Source organism: Bufo bufo, chromosome 6 (genome assembly GCF_905171765.1).
Source record: "Bufo bufo chromosome 6, aBufBuf1.1, whole genome shotgun sequence".
Taxonomy (NCBI): Eukaryota; Metazoa; Chordata; class Amphibia; order Anura; family Bufonidae; genus Bufo; species Bufo bufo.
The window spans coordinates 355,545,846-355,572,995 of record NC_053394.1 but is presented as its reverse complement, the minus strand read 5'-3'; positions in this window follow the sequence as shown (position 1 = coordinate 355,572,995).

The following is a 27,150-nucleotide window of genomic DNA, read 5'->3' as shown; positions in this document are numbered from 1 at the left end:
TGTATTCCCTGTCCATGGTCTCGAGTGGTAGTGAGTCAGTTTTGAAAGGTTTTGTCAAAACCCCATTAATTCACATAGGAGGCTCACACTTCCTTCCTCCCACTCTTAGTCATCTAAGTCCACCCCTTTTAGTCGGACGCTGTGGTCCTCCTTTTTGTCTGTCATTAGTATCCTAGCTGTCCAAAAGAACAGAGCTCAGATGTTTAGCACAACACTTAACATGTAACACGTAACTTCAAACATTGAAACAAACAGATCTGACAATACAGACATGAACACACAAAGGCCCCATAAAAAATTTTCATTGACTTCAATAAAAAAATGTACAGCTTGATCAATGCTGTTGGCACCAATAAAAACCAAAAACTTCCAAAAAATAAATAAAAATTAAATTCTCAATGCGCATATTATATAAAAACAAAATACCGTATTCCATACACATTCACATACATTTTCATGTACTTAAAACAGCTCATAACCTCGCCCTCATACATAAAAACTGAATTGCACGCGCAGCTCTCAGGCTTCTTACATTTTTTAACTCCACTACAACTCAAAGCCATACCCATTCACATTCCACTGAATCATGTATCTTCCGACACAGTTAAAAAATGTCTTTGTTTCATTCCAAAACTTGCAGCACAGGCAAATACAGCTTTCCTGGAAACAGATATCCACACCACACACAGTTTGTTGCTGCGTTTTCCAATCTCTTCTGATTTTCCCTCTTTGATTAATCAACTCTTATAAACATAGAAACATAGAATGTGTCGGCAGATAAGAACCATTTGGCCCATCTAGTCTGCCCAATATATCTGAATCCTATGAATAGTCCCTGGCCCTATCTTATATGAAGGATAGCCTTATGCCTATCCCATGCATGCTTAAACCCCTTCACTGTATTTGCAGCTACCACTTCTGCAGGAAGGCTATTCCATGCATCCACTACTCTCTCTGTAAAGTAATACTTCCTTATATTACTTTTAAACCTTTGCCCCTCTAATTTAAAACTGTGTCCTCTTGTGGTAGTTTTTCTTCTTTTAAATATGCTCTCCTCCTTTACCGAGTTGATTCCCTTTATGTATTTAAAAGTTTCTATCATATCCCCTCTGTCTCTTCTTTCTTCCAAGCTATACATATTAAGGTCCTTTAACCTTTCCTGGTAAGTTTTATCCTGCAATCCATGTACTAGTTTAGTAGCTCTTCTCTGAACTCTCTCTAGAGTATCTATATCCTTCTGGAGATATGGCCTCCAGTACTGCGCACAATACTCCAAGTGAGGTCTCACCAGTGTTCTGTACAGCAGCATAAGCACTTCACTCTTTCTACTGTTTGTACCTCTCCCTATACATCCAAGCATTCTGCTGGCATTTCGTGCTGCTCTATTACATTGTCTTCCCACCTTTAAGTCTTCTGAAATAATTACTCCTAAATCCCTTTCCTGAGATACTGAGGTCAGGACTGTGTCAAATATTCTATATTCTGCCCTTGGGTTTTTACGCCCCAGGTGCATTATCTTGCACTTATCCACATTAAATTTCAGTTGCCAGAGTTCTGACCATTCTTCTAGTTTTCCTAAATCCTTTTCCATTTGGCGTTTCCCTCCAGGAACATCAACCCTGTTACATATCTTTGTGTCATCAGCAAAAAGACAAACCTTACCATCGAGGCCTTTTGCAATATCACTTATGAAGATATTAAACAAAATTGGTCCCAGTACAGATCCCTGTGGAACCCCACTGGTAACATGACCTTGTTTTGAATGTTCTCCATTGACTACAACCCTCTGTTGTCTGTCACTCAGCCACTGCCTAATCCACTCAACAATATGAGAGTCCATGCTCAATGACTGCAGTTTATTGATAAGTCTTTTATGTGGGACAGTGTCAAAAGCCTTACTAAAATCTAGATATGCGATGTCTACTGCACCTCCACCGTCTATTATTTTATTCACCCAGTCAAAAAAATCTATAAGATTTGTTTGACATGATCTCCCTGAAGTAAACCCATGTTGTTTTTCATCTTGCAATCCATGGGATTTTAGATGTTCCACAATCCTATCCTTTAATAGGGTTTCCATTAATTTGCCTACTATTGATGTCAGACTCACTGGTCTATAGTTGCTCGATTCCTCCCTACTACCTTTCTTGTGAATGGGCACGACATTTGCCAATTTCCAATCTTCCGGGACGACTCCTGTTACTAATGATTGGTTAAATAAATCTGTTAACGGTTTTGCCAGCTCACCACTAAGCTCTTTTAATAATTTTGGGTGTATCTCATCAGGCCCCTGTGACTTATTTGTCTTCACCTTAGACAGCAAACTTAGAACATCTTCCTCTGTAAAGATGTTCATTGCTCTGGGGTTTTTTATAATTACAAAATGCTAGCTTTTTATTTTTAATGATTTGGGCCACTTCTGCTGAGTACCACAGTGGTCTCTTCCTTTTTTTGCTTTTACTGACAAGTCTAATGCAATTTTCTGTTGCCTTCAATAATGCACCTTTTAAGTAGTCCCATTTCTCCTGGACTCCATGTAATCCGTTCCAGTCTGATAAGACTGGAACGGACAATATACATGTTATAATCACAGTCATTTTGTTAAAAGCCGGATTCCCACATTACACTGCTTGGGGAAGAAAATGACCAAACAATTCTTCATCTTGTATAATATATTACAGATTACTTACTCTGCCCGCTTCCCTTATCTCAGGAATGTGTTTGTGTGAAGGCGGGGGAAGTGGATTTCTGTAGCTAGATACATACAATACTTATCCATTAACTGATGCTGTCTGAAGTCCACGTGGAGATGTTCCGTTTAATGGTAAGCATTAGTCTATCAGATTGTTAATAAATGTGGAAATAATTAGACTGTCATTCTGGAGAACCAGTAGCCCTGCCTCCAATTTCCAGCAATCCACAAATCTCCAGAAATCAATAACGCTTTCTGAGGGTTTTTGCTTACATGCTACGGCTACTGGGAGTGAAGACTTTTGTTTAAATACCTCTATCATGTGTTTTTCTATCTCCTTTCATATAATCCATATCCCATGAAGGGTTAGGTTCAAAATACGGTCAGGCGGCAGTGTCGCCTAAGCATAGACCCTTGACCATGTCCATGTGATATATGCTATTGTCTCCTTCCCTGGGAAAGGGGTCTACCGCTTCCATTGCCTCTGTCCATTCTGCCAAATTATCTACCCATGAGTTAACAAGGTAATAATTTGTAGGACTGACTCGGGCAACATATTATTTACATGTTTCTCCTGGTTCTGGTTTAGGGTATTCTATCTTAGATTTTTGACTACCCATCATTAAAACTTATTTTCTTACAAAAAGAATTCAAAACACAGAATGTTAGTCTTGGGACGACAGCTGTACACTTACGACCCAGCTTGTCACTTCCTCTTATATAACTATTAGACAAAACAACTTATCATGCAAAACTTCTACAATTATCAAACAACTTATCATGCAAAAACTTCTACAATTATCTTATTAAGAATCAAATCAAGCTGTTAGACCTTCTGTTCCCTGAACAGATCTTTTACGGGACTCCCTGAGCCCTCTGAAGTGCACTTGTCTTGTTACTGGATTCCCTGAATCCTAAGGCAAAAACTCCCTGAGTTATGCTTACTGTATCCCTGACACAGTACTTCGAAGTCTAGCTAAGGGTCCCTTATGTACTTACTTGAATCAAGACGTGGTCAGTGCCCAGGGAATGGCCTAAAGGACAAAAATCAGTGTCTCTTCTTACCAAACATCAGGGATGACCTTCCCACTCCCGGACGAGCCCCCAAATTGTAAGGAAATATTCTTATCTTTCCCTTATATTGTACCTCAGGTACAAGACTTCGGTATTCAGCTTGATTTGATTCTTGTATCTGACGTCAGAGAGAGTGATAACGAAGCAAGACACACTGCTGTGTAGTTTCAAAATGACTCTGAGAATTTATTGATTTCGTGAGACTTATATAGTCCTAAATGACATGATGTTTAAGTTAAACAGTAACACGTGTTTTTAGCCAGCTACACATTTATCTTATCTCTTTACCAGAGTCCAAGGCTATTCATAACATTCAAGCAAAAACCACTTAGTAATAGCTTTCATATGGACTTTCACCTGCCTGCGTTCGTAATATATTAATGAATAGAACATGATGTAATATAAGCTTATATAAAAAATATATGGTTTGGACTGAAATAGAACCCTTCAGGGCCCTCCGCTCATTCCGCCCCTGGCCTCGTTTCAGGCTCTGATTGCACAGCGCGCAAACCACTCGTGTCTTGTCGCCAGCACATTGTCTGAAGAACTGCCACGCCAGGGAACTCCTTGGAGCTGGCTTTGGTGTGCTCGGTCCCTTGCTGCGGTGGGCAGTAGGAGGCGTACTGTCTAGAGGATGGCCGCTCCGCTTTTGCACCCTGCTCCCTCTTCTGTTGTGCTGGTGGCTCTGTGCGACCACCGCCTCTTCCTCCAAACTACATCGGTCACTCGCATGACCTTGATTCCATGTGGGGTCGAGGACCTCATCGTCCTCCACATCATCTTCCACCCAGTCTTCACCCCTGACTTCCTTGTCGGTCTTCACGCTTTTGAAAGCCCCAGCAGTTGGCACCTGTGTTTTGTCATCATCCGAGACGTGCTGCGATGGTCCTCCCATGTACTCATCTTGAAAAATAAGTGGTTAGGCATCGGCGCACTCAGTCTCTTCCACTTCTGGGGCAGGGCTAGGTGGATGGCCCTGGGAAACCCTGCTAACAGAGCAGGGCCGACGCCACCACCCGGCAAACCCGGGCAAATGCCGAGGCCCCCTGCTCCTGGAGGGGGCCCACTGTGCCCGCTCACTCCTGCAGCTTTGTCCTGCCTGTTTTGAATTCTAGGGCAGCTTACCCCAGCAATGCAGACAATTTTCGCCATGTGCACTGCTGGGGTAAGCGGCCCCAGAACTCAGAACAGGGTAGATGGAGTTTCGGTAGATGATTGATCCTATGCTAGAATGTAGTTGGTCACTGGTCACATGCTCCTTCATGGTCACATGACAAACCCTGACGGCAGCAGCAGCTTGTGGAAGGAGGAGGGGCTGTGCCTGCCTGCAAGATGCAGAGTGAGGGAGGATGTGCTGCTGGAGAACCAGAACTTGTGAGGGGAAGCATATGGAGCTCATATATGAGGGGGCAGGTGGAGCACTCAGGGGCAGTGGGGTTCAAGTGGAGTGGAATCTGGTGCAATTAAGGGGGTTTATCATACAGATCCAGGTGTATTCTGAGGGCCATGATGTGTGTGTCTGTCTGTCCCTGTGTGTGTGTCTGTCAGTCTGTCTGTCCCTGTGTGTGTGCCCCTTTCTGTGTCTATGGCCTCATGCACACCGGCCGTGGGCATCACTTGAATGGGTCTGCAATCGCTCAATGGGAAGCACTACGGAGTGCTTCTGTGGTGTTTCCGTCCGTGCCTCCGCACCGCAAAAAAATAGAACATGTTGTGCGGTGCGGCCGGATCATGGACCCATTCAGGTTGAATAGGTCTCAATCAGTCCCGGCCGCCGCACGGACGTTGCCAGTTCATTGGGGACCACAAATTGTGGTCCCCAATGCACGGAACGGAAGCATAACAGCAGTGTGCATGAGGCCTGAGGCATTGCTTAGACTCCATCCCACAGTCTAGCCAGTGCCTAATGGGTTACGTTTTAGACCACCTTGTGGTACATGTTGATAATTCCCTTTTAAACCTCAGTCCATGTTCCCTCAGTACTGGGAATCAGTGGGGGTCATATTAGAAGGTAACAAAAGGTTGGAGCATAACTAAAGGTGGAATTCCCTTTTAGATAGAAGTTGGTTGATGATTACACAGGTGTCTGTCCCTGTGTGTGTGTGTGTGTGTCTGTCCCTGTGTGTCTGTCCCTGTGTGTGTGTGTCTGTCCCTGTGTGTGTCTGTCCCTGTGTGTGTGTGTCTGTCCCTGTGTGTGTGCGTGTCTGTCCCTGTGTGTGCGTGTCTGTCCCTGTGTGTGTGTGTCTGTCCCTGTGTGTGTGTGTGTCTGTCCCTGTGTGTGTGTCTGTCCCTGTGTGTGTGTCTGTCCCTGTGTGTATTTGCGTGTCTGTCCCTGTGTGTGTTCGCGTGTCTGTCCCTGTGTGTGTGTGTGTTTCTGTCCCTGTGTGTGTGTGTTTCTGTCCCTGTGTGTGTGTGTGTGTGCGTGTCTGTCCCTGTGTGTGCGTGTCTGTCCCTGTGTGTGCGTGTCTGTCCCTGTGTGTGCGTGTGTCTGTCCCCGTGCGTGTGTGTGTCTGTCCCTGTGTGTGTGTGTCTGTCCCTGTGTGTGTGTGTCTGTCCCTGTGTGTGTGTCTGTCCCTGTGTGTGTGTGTGTCTGTCCCTGTGTGTGTGTGTCTGTCCCTGTGTGTGTGTGTGTGTCTGTCCCTGTGTGTGTCTGTGTGTGTGTGTCTGTCCCTGTGTGTGTGTGTGTCTGTCCCTGTGTGTGTGTGTGTGTGTGTCTGTCCCTGTGTGTGTGTGTCTGTCCCTGTGTGTGTGTCTGTCCCTGTGTGTGTGTGTCTGTCCCTGTGTGTGTGTGTGTGTGTCTGTCCCTGTGTGTGTGTCTGTCCCTGTGTATGTGTGTGTGTCTGTCCCTGTGTGTGTGTGTCTGTCCCTGTGTGTGTGTCTGTCCCTGTGTGTGTCTGTCCCTGTGTGTGTGTGTCTGTCCCTGTGTGTGTGTCACCATCACCATGCCCACAGTGTTCCCTTTGTCTTGACGCAGCTGCATCAGGACATTCTGTGCGGGGCAAGATGAAGATGGAAGAGGAGGCAGCACCGCCAGCATGGAGTCTGTGGTAGAGGCACACTAAGGACGCAGGTAACACTACTACATGATCTACACTAGTGTTATCTGTGGTTTACATAGGACTACAGGTAACACTATCACATTATCAGCACTAGTGTTATCTGTGGTTTTACATAGGACTGCATGTAACACTACTACATTTTCTGTACTCAGATAGCCATGACTGTGTTATCTATGCTGTTACATAGGACTGCAGGTGATATCTACTGTATTATCTGTACTCCGAGAGTTACCACTGTGTAAGGGGGCCCACTGAGACTTTATCGCCCAAGGGCCCACATGATCCTGGAGCCGGCCCTGTAACAGAGTCATCAAAAAGCAGAAGAGACTGCTGCATGACTTGGGGCTCAGACTGCTTAGCTGATTTGCAAAGGGGTGAGGTGAAAGACTGATGGACATCGGCTGCAGGTGCCAACTGTGGTCTTTCAGCAGGAGACTGGGTGGGAGACAATGTGAAGGAACTGGATCCACTGTCAGCAACCCAATCTACTATGGCCTGTACTTGTTCAGGCATCACCATTCGTAGAGCAGCATTAGGCCCGACCAAATACCGCTGCAGGTTTTGTCGCCTACTCGCACATGAGGAAGGGGTTTCACTTTTGCTTGTAGCTGGCACAGATCGACCACGTCCTCTCCCTGCAACAGGAGCTCCACCAGCAGCACCATGACCTGGGCCACGTCCCTTATTTGACGCTCTCCTCATATTTTTTGAATTTATGATCTTACCCTAAATGGGTGTTTAATTAATAGTAAAAAAGAATGACAGTATGTAATGGGTGTATCTCACAGGGCCTGAACCAGACTAGGCCTCAATGAAAGATTTCTTTGCCCAAAATGGCTGTATTTCGAATGGCTGAATTTCAAATGGCTAATTCAAACCCCTGTATGTAGAGGTAGTATCTCAGAGGGCCTGAACCTCTGTAGGCCTGAAGTAAATATATCTTTGCACAAAAAGGCTGTATTCCAAATGGCTGTATTTCAAATGCCTAATTCAAACCCCTGTATGTAGGGGGGTATCTCACACGGTCTGAACCTGGGTAGACCTGAAGTAAATATATCTTTGCAAAAAAGAGGCTGTATTTCAAATGCCTAATTCAAACCCCTGTATGTATAGAGGGGATCTCACACGCCCTGAATCAGTGTAGGCCTGAAGTAAATATATCTTTGCACAAAAAGGCTGTATTCCAAATGGCTGTATTTCAAATGCCTAATTCAAACCCCTGTATGTAGGGGGGTATCTCACACGGTCTGGACCTCTGTAGGCCTGAAGTAAATATATCTTTGCACAAAAAGGCTGTATTTCAAATGGCTGTATTTCAAATGCCTAATTCAAACCCCTGTATGTATAGAGGGGATCTCACACGCCCTGAATCAGTGTAGGCCTGAAGTAAATATATCTTTGCACAAAAAGGCTGTATTTCAAATGCCTAATTCAAACCCCTGTACGTAGGGGGGTATCTCACACGGTCTGATACCTTTGTAGGCCTGAAGTAAATATATCTTTGCACAAAAAGGCTGTATTTCAAATGGCTGTATTTCAAATGCCTAATTCAAATGCCTAAATTTTTGGAGCCCAAATGACTGTTTGTTTAACAACTGAATTTGACAGCAGTATATAAGACTGTAATTTCACACATGCTGATGCTGCAAGGCCTGAAAATAGTGTTTTTTGTCAATTAAGTGTGTTTTTCAAACCCCAGAAAATGATGGGTGTATTTCTAGCTTAAATTGCACACTGACTAATACAGATGTTGTAGATTGCCCAAAAAGTCTTTTTTTGCTAACAGAATATGAATGTGGAATATATTAAATTTGAATTTAACACTTGCAGATCTGGCAAATACTGTTTTTTGGGGAAGAAAGTGTGTTTTTCAAACCCCAGAAAATTATGAGTGTATTTCTAGCTTAAATTGCACACTGACTAATACAGATGTTGTAGATTGCACAAAAAGTATTTTTTTGCTAACAGAATATGAATGCTTTATATATTAAACTTGAATTTAACACTTGCAGATCTGGAAAATACTGTTTTTTGAGAAAAAAAAGTGTGTTTTTCAAACCCCAGAAAATGATGGGTGTATTTCTACCTTAAATTGCACACTGACTAATCCAGATGTTGTAGTTTGCCCCAAAAAAATGGTGATTTGTAATGTCCCAAAAGCTCAGATGCAGTGCTGGTGCACTGAGCATGCATAAAATGGCCGCCGCCACCCACCTAACTAACAGAATTCTAAAAGTTAGTATTTTTGGTCAATGAGCTCAGGGCAGGGTAAAACGATAGTGCCCTGCACCCACACAACTATTTGTCTGTAGATCGCTGAGTTAGATTCTCTTCTATGCTTTCCCTGAAATCACAAGTCCAGCAGCATCCTCTCCCTACACTTGTAACAGCAGAGTGACGTGCAGCGCTACGTGACCCAAGCTTATATAGAGCCTGGGTCACATGCTGCTCTGGCCAATCACAGCCATGCCATTAGTAGGCATGGCTGTGGTGGCCTCTTGGGGCAAGTAGTATGACGCTTGTTGATTGGCTGCTGTGCATAGAAACATAGAAACATAGAATGTGTCGGCAGATAAGAACCATTTGGCCCATCTAGTCTGCCCAATATACTGAATACTATGGATAGCCCCCGGCCCTATCTTATATGAAGGATGGCCTTATGCCTATCCCATGCATGCTTAAACCCCTTCACTGTATTTGCAGCTACCACTTCTGCAGGAAGGCTATTCCATGCATCCACTACTCTCTCAGTAAAGTAATACTTCCTTATATTACTTTTAAACCTTTGCCCCTCTAATTTAAAACTGTGTCCTCTTGTGGTAGTTTTTCTTCTTTTAAATATGCTCTCTTCCTTTACCGAGTTGATTCCCTTTATGTATTTAAAAGTTTCTATCATATCCCCTCTGTCTCTTCTTTCTTCCAAGCTATATATATTAAGGTCCTTTAACCTTTCCTGGTAAGTTTTATCCTGCAATCCATGTACTAGTTTAGTAGCTCTTCTCTGAACTCTCTCTAGAGTATCTATATCCTTCTGGAGATATGGCCTCCAGTACTGCGCACAATACTCCAAGTGAGGTCTCACCAGTGTTCTGTACAGCGGCATAAGCACTTCACTCTTTCTACTGCTTATACCTCTCCCTATACATCCAAGCATTCTGCTGGCATTTCGTGCTGCTCTATTACATTGTCTTCCCACCTTTAAGTCTTCTGAAATAATTACTCCTAAATCCCTTTCCTCAGATACTGAGGTCAGGACTGTGTCAAATATTCTATATTCTGCCCTTGGGTTTTTACGCCCCAGGTGCATTATCTTGCACTTATCCACATTAAATTTCAGTTTCCAGAGTTCTGACCATTCTTCTAGTTTTCCTAAATCCTTTTCCATTTGGCGTTTCCCTCCAGGAACATCAACCCTGTTACATATCTTTGTGTCATCAGCAAAAAGACAAACCTTACCAGCGAGGCCTTTTGCAATATCACTTATGAAGCTATTAAACAAAATCGGTCCCAGTACAGATCCCTGTGGAACCCCACTGGTAACATTACCTTGTTTTGAATGTTCTCCATTGACTACAACCCTCTGTTGTCTGTCACTCAGCCACTGCCTAATCCACTCTACAATATGGGAGTCCATGCTCAATGACTGCAGTTTATTGATAAGTCTTCTATGTGGGACAGTGTCAAAAGCCTTACTAAAATCTAGATATGCGATGTCTACTGCACCTCCACCGTCTATTATTTTATTCACCCAGTCAAAAAAATCTATAAGATTTGTTTGACATGATCTCCCTGAAGTAAACCCATGTTGTTTTTCATCTTGCAATCCATGGGATTTTAGATGTTCCACAATCCTATCCTTTAATAGGGTTTCCATTAATTTGCCTACTATTGATGTCAGACTCACTGGTCTATAGTTGCTCGATTCCTCCCTACTACCTTTCTTGTGAATGGGCACGACATTTGCCAATTTCCAATCTTCCGGGATGACTCCTGTTACTAATGATTGGTTAAATAAATCTGTTAACGGTTTTGCCAGCTCACCACTAAGCTCTTTTAATAATTTTGGGTGTATCTCATCAGGCCCCTGTGACTTATCTGTCTTCACCTTAGACAGCAAACTTAGAACATCTTCCTCTGTAAAGATACATGCATCAAACGATTTAATAGTCATTCTTTCTAGTGGAGGTCCTTCTCCTTTTTCTTTTGTAAAAACTGAACAGAAGTATTCATTAAGGCAGTCGGCTAGCCCTTTATTCTCTTCTACATACCTTCCGTCCTTTGTTTTTAATTTAGTTATTCCTTGTTTTAATTTCCTTTTTTCATTTATATATCTGAAGAATGTCTTATCCTCTTTTTTCATAGACTGAGCTAGTTTTTCTTCTGCCTGCGCTTTAGAAGTTCTTATAACTTGCTTGGCCTCTCTCTGCCTAATCTTGTAGATTTCCTTATCTTCATTGCTCTGGTTTTTTTTTCTAATTACAAAATGCTAGCTTTTTATTTTTAATGATTTGGGCCACTTCTGCTGAGTACCACATTGGTCTCCTCCTTTTTTTGCTTTTACTGACGAGTCTAATGCAATTTTCTGTTGCCTTCAATAATGCACCTTTTAAGTAGTCCCATTTCTCCTGGACTCCATGTAATCCGTTCCAGTCTGATAAGGACTCATTTATGACTAATTTCATTTTTGAAAAGTCTGTTTTTCTAAAATCTAAAACTTTTGTTTTTGTGTGGTGGGACTCTTTCACAGTTCTTATATTAAACCACACTGACTGGTGATCACTAGATCCCAAGGTTTCGCCTACAATGACATCATATACCGAATCCCCGTTTGTGAATACCAAATCCAAAATGGCCTCCCTCCGGGTTGGCTCCTCAACCACTTGTTGTAGAGATAACCCCAGTAGGGAATTTAGAATATCTGTACTCCTGGTAGAACTTGCTATTTTGGTTTTCCAGTTTATATCTGGAAGATTGAAATCTCCCATAATGATAACTTCTCCTTTCATTGTCATTTTAGCTATTTCTTCAACTAGTAGATCATCTAGTTCTTTAACTTGACCAGGTGGTCTATATATCACACCTACACGAGTTACTGCATGGTTAGCACACTGCAACGTAACCCAAACTGACTCTATGTTGGCCTCACCAACTTGTATTAGGTTAGATTTAATGCTATCTTTCACATACAGGGCCACTCCTCCTCCTTTCTTGCCTTCTCTGTCTCTTCTGTATAAAGAGTACCCTGGTATGGTTATGTCCCAGTCATTTCTTTCATTAAACCATGTCTCCGTAACAGCCACTAAATCTACATTCTCAGATGCCATTATTGACCCAAGTTCATTGATTTTTTTACCTAAACTGCGAGCATTTGTAGACAGGACTCTGAGCTTATCATTTCTTAACCTCTGTGCTTCTGACCTGTTCTGGCATTGTTTCGGGGGGCAATTGGACTCTTTTATTTTCACTCTTTTGCCCCCCCTTCCTAGTTTAAATACTCTTTCGCAAATTCTTGGAGCTGTTCACTAAGTACATTTGTTCCTTTGAGAGAAAGATGCAAACCATCTTTTTTGTACAGTTCCTTTCTATTCCAAGTAGAGCTATCATGAGAAACAAAGCCAAATCCTTGCTCTTGACACCATTTACCAAGCCATATGTTGAACTCCTTTATGCGCCTCTGCCTATCATTCTGAACATTATGCACAGGCAGAACTTCAGAAAATGAAATGGTGGATGCAAAATCCTGTACGTCATTACCAAGTGTGATAAAAGATTTTTTAACCTCTGACACTTCATTGCAAGCCAGGTCATTTGTCCCTAGATGGACAAGAACATCCACGTCCCCTTCCTGCTTTGCTTGCTTAACAATATTAATAATACGTCTTCTATCTCTTCTAGCAGTAGCCCCAGGGAGACATCTCACAAAACCATTTTCTTTAAGCTCCACACTTCTTATGATTGAATCACCCAGCAACAGCTGCATCCTTTGAGACTTCACTTTATCTTTTTTGTTGCATACATTAGACATAGGAGTCGATGGTTTCTCACCCTCTGTGCTTGAGTCCATATCCATGTTGTCCTTACATTCTGAGAGTGCTGCAAATGAATTATGGAGAACCACCGACTGTGGGACATGTCTTCTATCCACCACTCTAAGACTTCCAGAACCTACATTAACCCATCTGCCATTTCTGGGGGTCCTCTGTGGCAGTGGCATTGCAGCAGTCCTAGCTGGAGTTTGTTTAACAGATAATTTAAATATTTCAGCTTTCAAAAATGCAATTTCCTGCTGCAGTAAGGAGAACTGTCTACAGCCTTTCAACTGTCTGCAGCCTTTCAAAAAGCGCGAAGAAAGCGCCGAACACCGAACCCGAACCCGAACTTTTACGAAAATGTTCGGGTTCCGGTCCGGTGTCCAAAAATCCTAAAGTTTGGTACGAACCCGAACTTTACAGTTCGGGTTCGCTCAACCCTAGTTATCACTCATAAATGCTATTCTCTGCTACCCTCTGTATTGTAAGACACACGTGCTATTTCCTAAAGTTAAACAAAAAAATTAATAAATGTAAATGTGGAGATGCCCTGGTACAGAATTTGGACTAGTATTTCAGGTGTTTTCTCTGAGATTTCAAATGCTACATCTATTGTCTGGTTGGTAATACACGTGTTTTGAAATTATTCCCCCCACCCAACCCCTGCGCTGTTTTACTAGATTTGTTTAATACAAAACTAAAAAGGTTCAGGTTTGTCTGCTGGCTGAAATTTGACAAAATTTGTAACGAACCCGATTTGTTGCGAACTGGTACGTTCATCTCTACCCTGAGAAAGTGCACAACTCCTGAGCTGCCAGCTTGAAATAAATCAGAGCAAGTGGGGCAATGAATGGGCAGATCTCTGGATCCATGTGAGGTACAGGGCTGGTCTTAAGTTAGAAAGAAATCGTCATGTACTATATGATGTCTGATTTGCATTTTTTACATTGCTCATGGGATAACATATGAGCTACAACAAAATCTGACTAAGCCCTCACACTGATGTTAAAAATGAGACTTTAGCCAATATATCCTTATATGAAGGACATTCCGGAGCCCGTGCACCACGTCATGGTATCTCAGGTGGCACGGAACCTAACGCTAACCTACCTGTGCCATATGGGCAGTACCAGGGGCCAGTGGGCAAATTATAGAAGTGTAAGGTCCGAATCACAGCAAACAGCTCCCCTGGTACTGCCCATATGGCATAGGTAGGATAGCGTGAGGTCCCGTTCCACGTGAGATACCTTGATGTGTATGTCCTTCATATAAGGATATATTGGCTAAAGTCTCATTTTTAACATTAGTATGAGGGTTTAGTCAGATTTTGTTGATTGAATCCACCACAGTAGTGCACCTATTCTTCTAAATGTTTATTTGATATAGTCAACTACATCCACACATTTTGCACAAACCATGTGCAATGAGCTGGACCGGGGTATGCACTCCGACGCCAAATTATGCAATGGCTGGGTCAGATGTAGGTGATCGTCTATAGTTTTGTTCGTGACGCCAATTGCAGTGTGCGCAAGGTACTGTCGCAGGGCCCTTTAAGGTGTTGTAACTCACGCACCAGGTTAGGAATGCCAGAGTGGTGTAATGTCTCTGTATGGTAGTGGGTATAGTATCAACGGTGTCTCCTACCTGAGTACGGCTGGACTCCTGGATCCTGGATCACTTGCAATAAATTGAGTGTGGTGCTAGTAGGAGTAATAGAGGGATTTGCAGCAGTAATTGAGATCCAGACCTTTGGTAAAGTTCAAACTTGTCTTTACTGATGGTAACTTTCATCCAAGCAAGATACAGCTTTAGTCTTAGGTCCCAGCAGGTATTGGCAATGGTTGGCAGGAATTTATGCTTCTGCTCTCTCATGTACCCAGAGCTTGCAGGAAAGGACGTCTGCTTGTTAGCTCTATACTGTGGCAAGAATTTGGCTTCTACACTTTCTATCTTCTGCTTTATGGGGACTGACTAGCTGAGGAGGAATAGGGCTTCTCCTGGGTCTCTGGACTGTACTCACAGTTATCTTCACATCGTATGCTTTCTTCCTGGAATTCTGGAGTTGTCTGCTTGCTTCTTCCAGCTGAGGCTGCAAGGCTCAGGCTGGGGATGATGATCAATGTCTTAGCCGAGACAAGATCCTGGCTTTATTCCCTATATCTGGGAGCTCCTACACGCACAGCTTTACCCTAGCAGTGGTGAGTGGCACACTGACTTAACTTCCTTCCCTCACCATGAGGCAGGATATGGACACATTACTACACAACAAGGTCTGCAGCTAGTATGGGCAAACATGACCGGAATGCTCAATATTTCAATACAACAACAACCAAGAGAGTATATATAATTCCATCAATATAAAATATATATTTATTGATAATTTTTAAAAGAGTGTACAAAACACTGTCATAAACAACATAAAGTACGAGTTTCCAAAGTTGTAGTACCACATCTATAGCATCAAATTACTTGTGCAATAAAGCCACAACTTTGGATACTCGTACTTTATGTTGTTTATGACAGTGTTTTGTACACTCTTTTAAAAATTATCAATAAATATTTATTTTATATTGATGGAATTATGAATTATATATACTCTCTTGGTTGTTGTTGTAAGGATATGGACACAGTCCACTCTGCTTACAGAGGGGGGAGCCAAGCTGGAATGAACTATTCCAGCTCAGAAATACTAAACTGAACCTAGCTACTTGCCAGAACATTGCTGCCACCTGCTGGTAAACATGAAGAATGACAACAATATACATTTAACAAGGCTTATAATGCACAGTTGTGAGGTTATTATGTAAAATTACATCAGATGACAAAGTTAATTCTCTTAGCAGATTGTAGTGGGGTAAAAGAGTTTCGTAACACAACTCTGGGGAGTTACACATGGGGATAGTTTAATGAATCATAAAATAGTGTCCTGCATTTTGGAATACAGTATGAAGGCCTCACGTGTCCCGTGATGTGGATAGCCACTCTATAGGTATTCTAGACGGCTGTATGGGGAATTTAGGCAAGACGGCATCTGGATGGTGTAGCCCCCAACTTTGCAGTAAATGGAGTCCTTTTTCCAGGGAGGTGATGAGGTGCTGATCTCCATTTTTGGTCATGATAAACTTCTTTGGGAAGCCCCACTACGGAATCTCGTGGTGACAAAGGCTTTTGGTGAGGGGTAGTAGTTTTCTCCTTGCTGCCAAGATGGGCTGCGAGAGGTCTGCAAAGAGTGTTAGCTCTTGGAAGGGGTCAGGTAGCTTGCCTTTCTTTCTCACCGCCTGCATGAGCTGCTCCTTTATGTGATAAAAGTGGATACGTGAAATTGTATCCCTTGGTACTGAGTCAGGGAGAGATTTAGGCTTTGGTAGCCTGTGGGCCCTTTCAATAATTACATCCGTATCTGTAGCATGGAGTGTAGTGATGATCAGTTTCTGGAGAAATTTGACCAAGTTGGCTGGTGATACGGATTCTGGAATGCCGCAGAATTTTACATTGTTAAGCCGGTTCCGGTCTTCTTGGTCCGCCATTTTGGATTTCATGGACTCCATTTCCGCCTGTCTCGCGGTGGTGGGATTGAGAGCGCCATTGTTTGCCGTCGAAAAAAAGCTATAAGAAGCTTAGGAGCTTCTTTCTTACCCCGCTTGGGCATCTTTTGTGGAGTGGGGTTCTTAAAGGGGTTGATGGTTGCCAAGTTTTTGGTGAGCCACTGCTTTATAAGTCACTTTTGCAGGATGCCTGAAGGGAGCTCTTGAGCTAAGCAGTTATTGCGCTCCCAGTCCAGGCCACGCCCCCCCATATATATATATATATATTTAACGTGTATAAATATATATATTTACAGTTCATGTGTATAAATATATACATAGTAGAAAATAATAGACTGTAAACTTTGTATTGTTTTAATAAATTGATTTAATCATAATACCGTATATAGAGTTTTCAGTCGCCGCCACTGTAGTTCAGTACAGACACACAGTTCAGAAAGGTAAAGGAACAGAGAGATAGAGATAGGAAGTAGGCAAAGTCAGTAGTAGTTGCCTATTTTTTTATATTAATTATTAATATTAAATCCCAAATATTAATAATTGATATGTCCTATAACAGGGGCACTGTAGGGTGCTCTATTACTAATGAAGGGAATTATTATTGGTGGGGCTTTGAGGAGCACAATTACTATAGGGGGAACTATGTCTTTGGCACTATTATTTCTTCTGGATAGTATTTGGGGGTATTGGGGAGCACAGAGAGCAGCAAGATAAATCTTGTGGGACTTGAGGATGGGAAGAATGATAGAAAAGTGAGGAACCTAAGATGTCTATGCGTTAATCTCTGCAGAGATGGGGCACGGCTGAAATAAGTTGTGTAGGAGAAGATGAAAGAAAACATCTACATCAGAGTAGACGTCACCTGGGAGGCTCTGGATGTGAGAAGTATGTGCTGCTGTATAGTCCTGTATGTTTGATAGTGTCTATGCAGCAAGTAAAGCAATTAAGGCTACTTTCACACTTGCGGTAGCAGGGTCCGGCATTCTGTTCCAGTGGGGGAACAGCCTGCCGGATCCGTGCTAACGCTAGCCCACCATGCCACCAGAAGTCTGCTCCGGCCCCAATCACTATAATGCCTGCCGGACCCTGCTATCGCTAGTGTGAAAGTAGCTTAAAATCTTTAGTGCTAGTGCGAGCGGTGGGGTGTCGACTAGAGCCATATGCATTGGGGCTTGGGCCCTGGATCTTTTGAGACCCCAGCAATGCCACTGATTGGTGGTGTTTTATAATTTTTATACATTTTATTTTTTAAGATTTCTTTTAATTGCTGATTTCTCCTGTAACAGAGGCCAACATATTAGCCCCAGCTAAGGGGGAATACTGCTCCTGCAGCTGCATGATGTCCTTGCAACTGCTAAGGCTACTTTCACATCTGCATTTTTGCTGGATCCATCATGGATCAGCAAAAACACTTCCGTCGCGATAATACAACCTTCTGCATCCATTACGAACGGATCCGATTGTATTATCTCTAAAATAGCCATGACGGATCCGTCTCTAAAACCATTGTAAGTCAAGGGGGGGGCGGATAGTTTTTTGTGTCAGAGAAAACAAATCTGTCACAATTGAGAGTCATGACGGATCCGTCTTGCTCTGCATCCCAGGACGCACTCAAAAGCTCTGCTTGCAGTGTTTTTGTGTGCGTCATTGGAACACAATGAAACAGAACGGAATGCATTTTGGTGCACTCTGTTCCCTTCAGTTCAGTTTTGTCCCCATTGACAATGAATGGGGACAAAACTGAAGCGTTTTCCCCACTTTTGAGATCCTATGACGGATCTCAATAGCTGAAAGTGAAAGTGCAGATGTGAAAGTATCCTAACTTTGCAAGGACACCCAGAAATGTCCTTGTGTAGTTAAATGCAACACCCCCCCAGATGTATATAAATGGGCAGTCAACAACTGGTTAACATTGCCCAGTTTAATGAAGGCATTCTTCATAAGACAATTAACACGATCATCTAGTTCAAGTAGAATTGCCTCTCCACTCATTTTAAGGGTCCCCGCAGGGGATTACAATAAAGTAATATGGCAATATATTATAAGATTACAATATAGTCACATACAGCATGCAAAGAGCATGTAGTATTGAACATGGTAAACAACTTATTAAAATGCGAGCAGTCAAATTCAAGAGATATGTGTCCTTGTCTTCTGTCTTCTTGGAATGTGGGGGTGTTGATGGTAGGCTCGACGGGTCCTCAAGATATGAGGTCTTCTTGTTAAAAAAGTTTTTATGCGTATGTGTTAAGGCTGGGAGGGGGCCGGTACCTGTCTTAAGCAGTCCGGCTCTCCCAGGCAGCACGTCGGCATTCGGACGTCTGCTACTTCCCGGTGGGACGTCATCCGCAAGCGTCCTGCACGAGTCGGATCTCAGAGAAGCCGGGTGTACCTTTCCCTTCAGTCTGCAAGCTGTTCGGATCGTTTTCCAAGATAACTGGTTTGTTTGGGGAGCGTGGCAACGTGGAGGAGGGTAGGAGGGTGTGTAGAGAGGGGGAAGTGTGCCGGAGGATCGCTTCTCCTCAGTGCGTTCAGGCACATGCAATTCAAGTTTTGGCACCAGGGGGCAGCATTGTCACATAGTTGGAGCTCATTGCCTGTTCAGCACTCTCAGCATAACCTGTATCTAAGTTCATACAGGGGCTGCGAGTCATCTGGGCTCAGCAGGTCAAACTCTGGCAGCTGGGTCCTGGTGCCATTAACTGAGTTGATTACTTACAAGGTTGCTGCTTGTGCACATGTTTGACACTCATCACATACACTACATACATACCTTAGACACATAGTTCGCACATCAGGCAGTTTGACGAAAAAAAAAAAAAAAAAAAGGGTACAAGTGGATTGTTACATAAAGTAAAAAAAAAAAAGTCGGTTGTTCAAATAAAGAAAACAACAAAAAAAAAAAAGGGTACAAGTGGATTGTTGATTGTTGCATAAAGTAAAAAAAAAAAAAAAAAAAAGAGTGGGTTGTTCAAATAGAGAGAAAAAAAAAAAAAAAGTTAATTTTTTGGGATTTAAAACCTTTATCCACCAAGCTTCATCCATACACCTCTAGCATAGGTACATCCGCCAATACAGCTACACGCTCGCACGACATACACACCCCGTTTCATCTCGTAGACTAGTGTCATACGTCATACGGTCTGTTTTCCACAAATCCTATACTTACATACATCACCTACCACGTCTGTAGGTTCGTTAGCCCGCAGTATTCGTTTTTAATTAATCTGCCACGTCACAGATTCACACAAACTCGGGTTCGCTTCATACATCAGTGGAAATGACTATCATACTCCCTGTCAGCCTCGAAGGCTTTTCGTTCAATCGTTTCACGCTGCTGGGGGGGGGGGGGAGGGGAGGGGCTTAGATTTCGTCATCTTGTCTGTCAGCTTACGGGCAGCAGGTCGTAGGGTTAACAGGTTGTTTTATTTTTTCTCTTCTCTTTTTCTTTCTTCGTTTTTTTTTTTTTGTTGTTGTTTTGTGGTGTTTGTTGTGTTGTTTGCAGTGGTCTACGCCATCTGCAACTTCAGCCAGTGCAGGCTCCTGCATGTCTGTGTCACATGTTTTAGGGCACATCCGGTCACGGTCTGCACATTGAAGCCGGCGTGACTGAGCCGGGTGAATGTGGAGGCACTAGACCAGCTGCTGCGGCTTCATCCGGTTCAGCCGTTCCGTACATTCCTGGTGGAAGGGTTTTCACGGGGGTTTCACACTGGGCTCATCACCTTGCCCCAGCAGACTCATGAATGCCCCAACTTGCAGTCGCCTTCTAAACATGCTGGTCTGGTGGATTCACTCTTTGCAGTTGAGCTGGACAAGGGTTTCATCATTGGTCCTTTCCAGTCCCCTCCTTTCTGCACTGGAGGGTGAGCCCGGTGGGGGTGGTGCAGGGAAAATATTCCAATAAATTTCGTTTGATTTATGATTTGTCTGCTCCACATTCTTCCCACGTTCCAAGTCTCAACTCGTTGATTCCGTCCGAGGAATTTCCTTGAAGTATACTTCCGTAGACCAGGCTATCCAGGTCATTCTTCAGACAGGCATGGGGGCTTGGCTGTCCAAAGCAGATGTCTCTGATGCGTTCAAACTGCTGCCCATTAGCCCATCTCTCTGGCAGTGGCATGGCATCAAATGGAGAGATGCGTACTGGATTCACGCGCCATGTCAGCCAGTCTGCCACAAGACAAACTCGACAGAATCAAATCAGGTGTCCGTTCCTTGCTCATGTCTCAGGTTTGCACCAAGAGAGAATTGCAGTCTCTGTTGGGCATGTTAAACTTTGCCATGAGGATCATTCCTCAGGGTAGATCATTCATTTCAAGATTGCTAGTCTTATTACAACAGACCAGTGATTTGGACGCATCAGTGCATCTTAATGCGAATGCCCGAGCAGATCTGTTCATGTGGGACAGATTTCTCAGCGGGTGGAACGGCATTTCCATGTTTATTCCGAGGGCCACTTCTGATTCTCCACACGTATTTTCAGACGCGGCTGCCTCGGTAGGTTTCGCGGCCATATTTGGCTCACATTGGTTCGCCGGCTCATGGCCCACACACGTGCTACAGTTGCCGGGGTTTTCTCAGACGTCGGCATTGTTTGAGATCTATCCTATTGTAGCAGCTGCTATAGTCTGGGGGCATAGGTGGTCGGGTCACACGGTGGTTTTCCACACTGACAACATGGCGACCGCAGAGATCATTAACAAGGGCAGATCTAAATCGTTACTCATTATGTCTTTCATGCGTAGATTGACCTGGATAGCTCTGGAACAGGGGTTTCATTTTCATGCCCTGTTTTTGGACGGGGTCAGCAATGTTGCAGCTGATGCTTTATCTCGTTTAGATTTTTCTCGCTTTTTCTTACAGAACCCAGAAGCAGACTCAGTGGGCACCCCGGTACCGGACTGGCGGCTGCTGGTCTTGGATTAGACTCTCTGATGGTGGTCGCCAGTTCACTCATTACCAAGTCTTTGTCGGCCAGTACGTTGCGGTCGTACCGCCAAGCGTGGGTGGTTTTTTCGAACTTTCAGTTGGCATATCCTAGAGGTGACACAGGTCAGGTCAAGTATATGGTGGCTTTCGTGTCTTATTGTCATTCGGTATTGGCTTTATCCTACAACACCATTAGGCTATATTTGCCTGGGGTGCAGCATTTTTTGGCACTTCAAGAGCCAGACCGACCCTCTATATTTTCAGCTCACCCGATCAAGGCCATCCTCAGAGGCATTCAAAAAAGCCAGGTCACGGTCAAGTCAGTCCGTCGACCTATTACGGGGGACACGTTTCGTAGCCTGTCGGAAGTTCTCACATTGTCACCATTTAGAGTCCTTCCCAGCCTGGTGATCAAGGCGGCGATGTACTTGGCGTTTTACAGGTTTTTAAGACCAGGTGAAGTGACACAGGCCAGACAAGGGGCGGTGGCTCTCCGCAAGGGAGATTTAGTCACGATGGGCAGTAACTTTCATTTGCAGTTGCCTCACAACAAAACAAGGCAGGTAGGTCCCGGCCATGTAGTTAAGTTCTTCCAGACCACAAACGCATGGTGTCCAGTGACAGTCTTGGACAACCTCTTGCTGGCCCTTAGTCTTCACAGCCCCACCGACCCATTACTTCCATTCCCTGTTGGTCCACTGACGTCCAGCCAGTTCATCAAACATATTCGCATCCTGTTGACCAGTGTAGAATTGAATCCGGCTCAATTCTCGGGGCATTCTTTCCGCATCGGTGCGGCATCCACAGCGTCCAAGCATGGAGTCCCTGTGCATATCATCAAACACTTGGGGCGCTGGCGCTCGGGGTGCTTTGTACGGTATATCCCGGAGCCACAAGTGGAGCTGGTCCAAGCATTCAGTACATTGGCAGAGTAGCACCTCAGGCCAATCCTTCCCTCACTGGTGGGTTTTGCCCCCTTTTTCAGGCATACCGACCTAGTGAGGCCAAGGCACACCTCAGGCCAATTAGGTAGGGGGGTGGTGGTTGGGCATCTTCCACTCGTTTAGGTCCTGACCACAAGTGTTAAGGCTGGCCGCAGGCTAGCCTGGATTTGTGGGAGGGGCCGGTACCTGTCTTAAGCAGTCCGGCTCTCCCAGGCAGCACGTCGGCATTCGGACGTCCCCTGCCCTCCCATTCTTCATTCAGTCATTCAACCATCACATTCAGGGTATGCCCCCTTTTTCAGGCATACCGACCTAGTGAGGCCAAGGCACACCTCAGGCCAATTAGGTAGGGGGGTGGTGGTTGAGCATCTTCCACTCGTTTAGGTCCTGACCACAAATAAGTATAATTTTCTCAAGCACAACAGAATATATTATTAATATGAATGAAATTAGATTACAGGCAGGCAGGGTATCAGAAATGATTTATTTCTTTAAGGTTTTTCAGCATTTTGATCATTACATTATCACACATATGTATTTCTCAATGATTTATTAGCTAACTATCTATCCTACCTGTCTAGAAAAGGCCCCTTAGACTGCCTGTACTGCATGAAGTATACAGATAAGCTGCATAGATCATGGGATGTTAGACATCCATTCCTGGCCGCCTCATAGTAGCCATTTCATCTGAACATTCACACATCTTTATGGAGTTGTTGACAACACACACACACACATAATTATCTACCTAAAAGGATGACGACAGCCAGCCAGAGGTGCATCCCAACACAAGGACCACCCTGGAGTAATCCCCGGTGAAATCACGCTTTTAGGGCATTGACTCTTCTTGTAAGAGTGGTGCTCAAACTGCTAGGGTGCATCTGTGGGACCCTCTTTCAGAGATGATGTCCTCCACCCAACTCTCAAAAAGCTGAGGGGTCTTCAGGAGAGGTGGGCAGTCGAGCTGGGCTATCAGACGGTCAACTCTGTAGCTGTGATGTCATCCTTCCTACAAAATGGACATATCCACGCCCTCAACTAGGAATATAACATATTAATCATTTCCAGTCAATATTTGAATGTTATATCAATAGAGGAGAAGCAGGAAAGTGGAAAGAAAGCAGACATGAACCAAAACTCTGATAATGATTGATACAAGAAATCTGAGTTAATTCATTCCTGCCACATTTTCACCTCTTTTGATCATTACATTATCACCCATATATGCATTTATCATTGATTTGTTAGCTAACTATCTGTCCTAGCCGTCTAGAAAAGGCCCCTTAAACTGCATGTACTGCATGAAGTATTTAGGTAAGCTGTATACATCATGGGATGTTAGATATCCCTTTCTGAAAACCTCATAGTAGCCATTTCATCTGAACATTCCACTTTTTTATGGGGTTATTGACAGCACACACTTCATTTTCTACCTAAAAGGATGACGACAGCCAGCCAGAGGTGCATCCCAACACAAGGACCACCCTGGAGTAATCCCCGGTGAAATCACGCTTTTAGGGCATTGACTCTTCTTGTAAGAGTGGTGCTCAAACTGCTAGGGTGCATCTGTGGGACCCTTTTTCAGAGATGATGTCCTCCACCCAACTCTCAAAAAGCTGAGGGGTCTTCAGGAGAGGTGGGCAGTCGAGCTGGGCTATCAGACGGTCAACTCTGTAGCTGTGATGTCATCCTTCCTACAAAATGGACATATCCACGCCCTCAACTAGGAATTTAACATATTAATCATTTCCAGTCAATATTTGAATGTTATATCAATAGAGGAGAAGCAGGAAAGTGGAAAGAAAGCAGACATGAACCAAAACTCTGATAATGATTGATACAAGAAATCTGAGTTAATTCATTCCTGCCACATTTTCACCTCTTTTGATCATTACATTATCACCCATATATGCATTTATCATTGATTTGTTAGCTAACTATCTGTCCTAGCCGTCTAGAAAAGGCCCCTTAAACTGCATGTACTGCGTGAAGTATTTAGGTAAGCTGTATACATCATGGGATGTTAGATATCCCTTTCTGAAAACCTCATAGTAGCCATTTCATCTGAACATTCCACTTTTTTATGGGGTTATTGACAGCACACACTTCATTTTCTACCTAAAAGGATGACGACAGCCAGCCAGAGGTGCATCCCAACACAAGGACCACCCTGGAGTAATCCCCGGTGAAATCACGCTTTTAGGGCATTGACTCTTCTTGTAAGAGTGGTGCTCAAACTGCTAGGGTGCATCTGTGGGACCCTCTTTCAGAGATGATGTCCTCCACCCAACTCTCAAAAAGCTGAGGGGTCTTCAGGAGAGGTGGGCAGTCGAGCTGGGCTATCAGACGGTCAACTCTGTAGCTGTGATGTCATCCTTCCTACAAAATGGACATATCCACGCCCTCAAATAGGAATATAACATATTAATCATTTCCAGTCAATATTTGAATGTTATATCAATAGAGGAGAAGCAGGAAAGTGGAAAGAAAGCAGACATGAACCAAAACTCTGATAATGATTGATACAAGAAATCTGAGTTAATTCATTCCTGCCACATTTTCACCTCTTTTGATCATTACATTATCACCCATATATGCATTTATCATTGATTTGTTAGCTAACTATCTGTCCTAGCCGTCTAGAAAAGGCCCCTTAAACTGCATGTACTGCATGAAGTATTTAGGTAAGCTGTATACATCATGGGATGTTAGATATCCCTTTCTGAAAACCTCATAGTAGCCATTTCATCTGAACATTCCACTTTTTTATGGGGTTATTGACAGCACACACTTCATTTTCTACCTAAAAGGATGACGACAGCCAGCCAGAGGTGCATCCCAACACAAGGACCACCCTGGAGTAATCCCCGGTGAAATCACGCTTTTAGGGCATTGACTCTTCTTGTAAGAGTGGTGCTCAAACTGCTAGGGTGCATCTGTGGGACCCTCTTTCAGAGATGATGTCCTCCACCCAACTCTCAAAAAGCTGAGGGGTCTTCAGGAGAGGTGGGCAGTCGAGCTGGGCTATCAGACGGTCAACTCTGTAGCTGTGATGTCATCCTTCCTACAAAATGGACATATCCACGCCCTCAACTAGGAATTTAACATATTAATCATTTCCAGTCAATATTTGAATGTTATATCAATAGAGGAGAAGCAGGAAAGTGGAAAGAAAGCAGACATGAACCAAAACTCTGATAATGATTGATACAAGAAATCTGAGTTAATTCATTCCTGCCACATTTTCACCTCTTTTGATCATTACATTATCACCCATATATGCATTTATCATTGATTTGTTAGCTAACTATCTGTCCTAGCCGTCTAGAAAAGGCCCCTTAAACTGCATGTACTGCGTGAAGTATTTAGGTAAGCTGTATACATCATGGGATGTTAGATATCCCTTTCTGAAAACCTCATAGTAGCCATTTCATCTGAACATTCCACTTTTTTATGGGGTTATTGACAGCACACACTTCATTTTCTACCTAAAAGGATGACGACAGCCAGCCAGAGGTGCATCCCAACACAAGGACCACCCTGGAGTAATCCCCGGTGAAATCACGCTTTTAGGGCATTGACTCTTCTTGTAAGAGTGGTGCTCAAACTGCTAGGGTGCATCTGTGGGACCCTCTTTCAGAGATGATGTCCTCCACCCAACTCTCAAAAAGCTGAGGGGTCTTCAGGAGAGGTGGGCAGTCGAGCTGGGCTATCAGACTGTCAACTCTGTAGCTGTGATATCATCCTTCCTACAAAATGGACATATCCACGCCCTCAACTAGGAATATAACATATTAATCATTTCCAGTCAATAATTGAATGTTATATCAATAGAGGAGAAGCAGGAAAGTGGAAAGAAAGCAGACATGAACCAAAACTCTGATAATGATTGATACAAGAAATCTGAGTTAATTCTTTCCTGACACATTTTCTCCTCTTTTGATCATTACATTATCACTCATATATGCATTTCTCATTGATTTGTTAGCTAACTATCTGTCCTAGCCGTCTACAAAAGGCCCCTTAAACTGCATGTACTGCATGAAGTATTTAGGTAAGCTGTATACATCATGGGATGTTAGATATCCCTTCCTGAAAACCTCATAGTAGCCATTTCATCTGAACATTCCGCTTCTTTATGGGGTTATTGACAGCACACACTTCATTATCTACCTAAAAGGATGACGACAGCCAGCCAGAGATGTATCCCAACACAAGGACCACCCTGGAGTAATCCCCGGTGAAATCACGCTTTTAGGGCATTGACTCTTCTTGTAAGAGTGGTGCTCAAACTGCTAGGGTGCATCTGTGGGACCCTCTTTCAGAGATGATGTCCTCCACCCAACTCTCAAAAAGCTGAGGGGTCTTCAGGAGAGGTGGGCAGTCGAGCTGGGCTATCAGACGGTCAACTCTGTAGCTGTGATGTCATCCTTCCTACAAAATAGACATATCCACGCCCTCAACTAGGAATATAACATATGAATCATTTCCAGGCAATAATTGAATGTTATATAATAGAGGAGAAGCAGGAAAGTGGAAAGAAACCAGACAAGAACCAAAACTCTGATAATGATTGATACAAGAAATTTAGAGTTAATTCTTTCTTGCCACATTTTTTCCTCTTTTGATCATTATATTATCACTCATATATGCATTTCTCATTTGTTAGCTAACTATCTTTCCTACCTGTCCATAAATGGCCACTTAGACTTCCCGTACTGCATGAAGTATCCAGATAAGCTGCATAGATCATGGGATGTTAGACATCCATTCCTGGTTGTCTGACAGTAGCCATTTAATCTAAACATTCACAAATCTTTATGGGGTTATTGACAGCACACACCTACATCATTATCTTATAGAATGATGATAGTC